Source organism: Poecilia latipinna, unplaced genomic scaffold (assembly GCF_001443285.1).
Source record: "Poecilia latipinna isolate Pla-1442-1.1 unplaced genomic scaffold, P_latipinna-1.0 Scaffold4781, whole genome shotgun sequence".
Taxonomy (NCBI): domain Eukaryota; kingdom Metazoa; phylum Chordata; class Actinopteri; order Cyprinodontiformes; family Poeciliidae; genus Poecilia; species Poecilia latipinna.
Window position 1 is genome coordinate 1 of NW_015117397.1, and position 5,922 is coordinate 5,922.

At 37.9% G+C, this 5,922-nt stretch overlaps 2 long non-coding RNA genes across 3 annotated transcripts in view; one reads left to right on the forward strand and one right to left on the reverse strand.

Moving 5' to 3' along the window:
• Positions 1-239: 239 nt before the first annotated feature.
• LOC106943013 (uncharacterized) overlaps positions 240-5,922 on the reverse strand; it is a 17,726-nt gene continuing 12,043 nt past the window's right edge. The window contains exons 2-3 of one of the 2 annotated variants that reach the window (XR_001423790.1): positions 2,789-2,830; positions 240-1,988 (exon numbers count right to left, since the gene is read on the reverse strand). This is a non-coding gene — a long non-coding RNA (uncharacterized LOC106943013). Of the gene's footprint in view, positions 2,831-5,922 lie in introns of both variants that reach the window. The other variant, XR_001423789.1, reaches the window with a different exon arrangement.
• On the forward strand, positions 1,025-5,439 carry LOC106943014 (uncharacterized). Its single transcript, XR_001423791.1, has 2 exons — positions 1,025-1,078; positions 4,556-5,439. It is a non-coding gene; the product is annotated as an uncharacterized LOC106943014 (long non-coding RNA).

The following is a 5,922-nucleotide window of genomic DNA, read 5'->3' on the forward strand; positions in this document are numbered from 1 at the left end:
TTTAATGAGCAATAAAGTTTTTAATAACATTCTTTGTGTTTTCTGTTCAGCAAATTGTTTACAAAACTACAGGTCAAAAAATTAGAACATCACAAAAAGTTCATTGAAGTCAGTAAAAAAAAGATTTTATATATTTTAATCTTTATAGTCATTATGAAAATCTTTAATAATGAAGTTTTGCATCATCATTGATTCTCAGTTTGTTTTTGTGTTTTACTTTTTTAACTCCATGTTTCATGTTTTAAGTTTTCTAAAGAACTTTAGGACTCGATGCGTCACATCAGGCTCTTTACTGAGATTATATTGACTTATTCAGACCTCAGAGAATCACTGAGATAATGTACTGATTGGTTTATGTTTTTATATTTCTTCTAACCTAATATGGGTTATTTGGTTAATAAATATTTTAATAATGCTCTTTGTACAAATATAATAACTGCACCTTTTATTTTAATCCTTCATGCTGTCTAGCTTTTTGTATTAGGATCAACAAAGAAATTAAAATATATTTAAGTTTTCATTTTGACTTTGTTTATTTAGGTTTACTAAATAATTTAGGTTTATTTAGTAACAACAGAAACTTCCTGTTCAGTTGATCTGAGCTTTTGAACTGATTTTGTGGTGAACCTTTTCCATGAACTGCTGAGATTCATGACTGGAAGACATTAATGCAATAAAGTCATTAAGTCTCAGTTAATAAATATTGAGGCAGTTTGTTTTTACTAAACGTGTTGCATCAACCATTTTATTTAATTGTTTTCCAGTTATTTGGTTGAAAATTGAGATTTGAATCCTTTTCTTCCTGCTCTGCAGAGGCTCGGCCAGTTCCTCCTGATTCATCTTCCTCTGGAAGAAAAGCTACGATCTTCAGCAAAGCTTCTGTGCTGCTCCTCCTCTTCTGCTCTTCATCATCAACCACCTCCTCATCCTCCTTCTGACTCTGAGCATTCTGGGTAACATGGATTCAAAACCTTCTGGATCTTCTTCAGCTGGTTCTTTATAAAAAGGACCAAGTTTGGCTCCAGCTCCTGAAAAGGAATCCCAGATGAAGACAAATCAGACTGGATCAGAACATCAGGTCCATGTTGGACAGACTGAAGATCCTGGATCTAAAAAGAGCAGCAGGAAGTCGACTGAACAGAACTGATGTACAGACCGTAAATATGGAGTCCAGCTGTGTTTGGTGCTGCTGTGCAGACGGACCGTTGGGAACCTCTGAGCTCTGCTGGTTCACTCTGTGGAGGAACAATTTATTAAAAAAACACAACAATGCAGATGTCTTTTAAATTTAATACATTTAAATATGATAAATGTTCAATATTTTTATGTATTTGTCAATCAAGAAAATGGTATTTTAGAGGATTGTTGTTAAACTTGTTTTAAGTCAGAATACGGTTTAATTTTTCTCTTTCTGTTTTTCGCTCCACAAATGTTTCTGCTTTTGGTTGACATTTTGCTCTTGTTGGTTAAAGTCTAACTGAGGATCTGACTTCAGGTCTGGGTGGGATTTCCATCCTGCTGCCTGGTTGATCCTCAGGGACAAACAACTGGGCTCAGGTTCTGGATCAGAACTTGGTCTTTGGTGGATGATGGGAGAGAAAAGAACATTTTAGGTCCACATTTGTTTTGGTTCCAACCTACATTGGAACCAGGATCCTGGTTTTAAACAAGAGAAAACCTTTCATCCATTCACAACCAGGGCAGATTTGGTTTCATCTTTCATTCATCAATTTGATCCAAATTCCAGGTTTTGAACTCTGATCAGATTTAGTTGTTAATTAATTCATTTTTACATCCAATATGGACCAATTCAAAATCCTGAAAAGGAACCCTTGACTCTAGTGATAGAAAACAAATCAGTTCATCGTTTTTATTTATTTTACCTGGGGAGAAACAACAAGGCACTGACCGCCTGAACAGAGTCCTTGAATGTAGGCCTTCTGCGATCATTTGGTCACTAATCATTTTCTTTGTCTTGCAAGTAAATACTTAAAAGAAAAAAAAAGAAAAAAAGCCATTAAAAATAGGTTATCCTTAGGTCGAGCATCACGATGCGGGATGAAAAGATCATTTTTATTTCGGGTCTTTAAAGACCTGTATGAAAAGGAGGATGTGTGGACTCTGATTGGCTCAGAGTCCAATCAGAGGCTGGTTTTAAACGGGCTGGTCTCTATTTCGGCTCGTTCGCTGGTAACAAGCTCCTATCGTTTCTGCTCCGCTGGCGGGCAAAAGCAAGGAGGAGGCAGATAAATGCTTTAACAACTTTATTCCTCTTTTGAACAAGTACAACGAACAGCTGGCTTCCCTAAAACTAACACGCTGCGCTCCCCACAACAACCGGACACTTTTCTCGCTCTTCTTCCGAGCAGCGCCTTCATGTTGCTCTCTACTGCCCCCTAGGGAAGAGAGGGGGCAGTGGAGAAAGGCTGGGCCTGTAAGAGCAGGTTATTGTTTGTACTGACGGTAATCTGAGTCATGTGACTAAACCTTTAATAGTCACATGACATGTGAAATAGAAATATGATGTAGATATATAGCAATAGATATTTAAATCTGAATCACAGTATTTATTTACGGTCTTTGAATGCAGGTCATCTGTGACAATTTAGCCACTTTGTCTTTTTGTTGCCTTGTCAATATTTGTAAAAACAAAAAGAAAATATTCTACTAGTTTATGATATATATAACTACATACTCATTTAATGTATAAGCTTTTAATGACTTATTTTAATTGAGATGCTTCGCTTTGAAAATAATTAAAATTCAAGATGAAAAAACGAAAGAACACATTCAAATACTGTTGGTAATAAGGCCTGTGCGTCAACTGCACCTCATTAGCTCATCTAGTCCTTGGTGACGTGCAGGGGCGGATCTACTGGGGTGGCAGTTGCCACCCCAAACGAGAGCCTTGCCACCCCTATTGCCACCCAAGCTAGCGACAATTAATTCAATAAATAGTTATGGCAAATCGGACATTAAGCGCATGAAACTCTTTTTTTTTCCCGACAACATTGAATGCAACACAATGTAACCTGACACCCACTGCTAAGTAGCAGGAAGCAGGGGCGGATCTACTGGGGTGGCATGGGGTGGCAGTTGCCACCCCAAACGAGAGCCTTGCCACCCTTGTTGCCACCCCAGCTAGCAACAATGAATTCAATGAATAGTTATGGCAAATCGGACATTAAGCGCATGAAACTCTTTCTTTTTCCCGACAACATTGAATACAACACAATGTAACCTGACACCCACTGCTAAGTAGCGGGAAGTGCGAGAGAAGGACAGAGCGCGAGGCAGCATTGATGGATAAATATTACAGGACTTGGACATTACGTGATTTATCGTAAGTCACACATGCGCCATTGCTCTCCATTGAGTCAGGAATATCGGTGGTCAGGAAACTACTACAATCACGCAAAGAATCAGAACAACGGACGCAATGTTTAGCAGTTAGTTCAACCATAGATAATGGTAATACGGTCTTCGAATTTCACAGGTGAGGAAAACGTTTTAATTTAAAGAAAAGATTGAACAAGTGAGCAGTGGGTCTATTATACTAGCCAAACGGTTGCTGGCCTGGTATTGACTTTGATAACCTTAGCATGTGCTGCGCAGTTCGGTGTGTTTTGGTTCCGTTAGCACTAAACAACCCGCCCACCACGTCATCAGTAAAGCAGCTGTTTAAATCAGCTAATCAACCACCGCGGTGTTCAGGCGAAAACTTAATAATCACAATATACATTAAGCCTGACAACATAATGTAACAGACTGGATGTAATGTTTTAGTGTTTTTGCTACGTTTTTGTGTGGGAAATGTTTGCTTTTGGGTGTTGATTCTCCTGATCGGTCATCTACGCTCTATCTGCTCTTTGAGCTGTTGTCTGTCGGTTGCCATGGCAACGGGTCGTGTGTAATGCCGACATACAGAGCGAGGAAAGGCGGAATAGAAGTTGTTGGAGCTAATTTTTCTTTATTTCTTTATCCATTTGAATTTTCTTACTTTATTCTCAAATTTCTATTTTTTGTATTATTTACAGAGTTTATTTGTAGGTTGATAATTGTTGATTTTCTTTTTTCTTTTTGTTTTATTATTTTATAAATTTAGACTGGAAGTAATATGGGTCAGTCCACTTCCTATAGGTACAGGGGCCTGGTGAAGGACCAGCAGATATTTTGGTTTGGGGCCGATGGTTTTTACCAGAGCAAGAGAGGTAGCATGAGAACAAATGAAAGTTTGATCTCTGTAATTGTTTGGTGAAAGAGGAAATTGATTATTATTGATTGGACTTATTGTCCAATCAATAAGTTTGGACATTGAACCTTCTTTTGCCTGTGTCTTGAAACATGACCCCAGGGCCTTAGTCGTGGCTTGGTGGAACTTTATTGGATGTTTGGTTTGGCAAACAATCAGAAGTGGTTCTGTCTAGTTTGGTTTTTCACCTGTTTATCAGCTTTNAAACGTGTTGCATCAACCATTTTATTTAATTGTTTTCCAGTTATTTGGTTGAAAATTGAGATTTGAATCCTTTTCTTGCTTTCTGGATCAGAACATCAGGTCCATGTTGGACAGACTGAAGATCCTGGATCTAAAAAGAGCAGCAGGAAGTCGACTGAACAGAACTGATGCTGCAGAATCCCACAGAGGGACTCTGGGACTGACACCATCTGGACCTGCAGCCTTGTTCCGGTTCAGCCTCTCCAGCTGCGTCTTCACTGCTAGACACAGACAAGTTGGAGGTGGAGGCAGCAGCGTCTCCTAACGTGGTTGGAGACAAACTGGTGGAAGCAGGAGAGTCCATGACTGAGGTGGAACATCTGAGGTCTGACAGGAAAGCTGTGGGTCAGAGGAGGATCAGATATCAGTTTGGATGGAGACGGGAGAGGATGATGACGATGATGAAGAGCTTGTTCCTGGACTGAACCTGTTGAAGAATGTGTTCAGCTCATTTGCTCTGTCCAGAAAATAATGTTTAAAAACAGTCATGGTAGCATGTTTTTATGTAATAATGAGTCTGTAATGGTTGGAATGAAGAAGATATGCTGCATAATCTGATGTCATTACATAGAGTATTGTGGCTCAGTGCAAAAACACATTTTGTTGGTTTCTGAAGAGTAAAAATTGAACAAATGTGTAGATTTAGTTTATATTTCACAGTCATCACAATGCTAAAGAAAAGTCTCACAACAGTGAAAATCATGGTGTTTATTTACAAGACAGGAAGCGGGAGGAAGATATTTAAAAATGTAATATATTTCACAGTGTCAGGTTATTTCTATGTATTATGATGTCATGGTGAATTTTTGGCCTTATTGTTTTCTGTTTTATACTTGTGTATAACTTTCACTTGATTTGTGAAAACATGGAAAGTAATTAAGCTGATCATTGAGTAAAATAACATTAAGTTGTAAGCAAATTCAATAAAAGCTTTTTTCCCATCACTGCTTTGGTTTTATTCAGATATCAGAATTGGATAATTTGATGTGGTAAATCTGCTTTAGAGCAGCAGAACAATCATTTGATTTGTTTTTTATGCTATTTAAAGTCATTGGCGTGAAGCCTGGTACAAACAAGTTATATGAGGTTAAGTCATATAAAAACTAGAAAACAAAGTTTGATCATCTTTTATGTTTCAAAAATAGCCTCAGTATTTACAGTCCACATCAAATACATGATCTCTTCTCACACTCCTACTGTTACCACTGAGTCTGAAGGAACAGATCAAACTGATCTAAACAGACTTTGTCCTGGGAGGAACTAAAAAGACACGGAGAGCTGAATGAAAAAAGATACAGGACAAAGCACATGGGAAATCTGGGTGAAGAGAATAGTGGACAAACAGACGAGTTTGAAATGAAATGAAATGAAATGAAATTTTATTCGAACATGATACAAATATAAAAATAAAATAGTGCACAGTAACA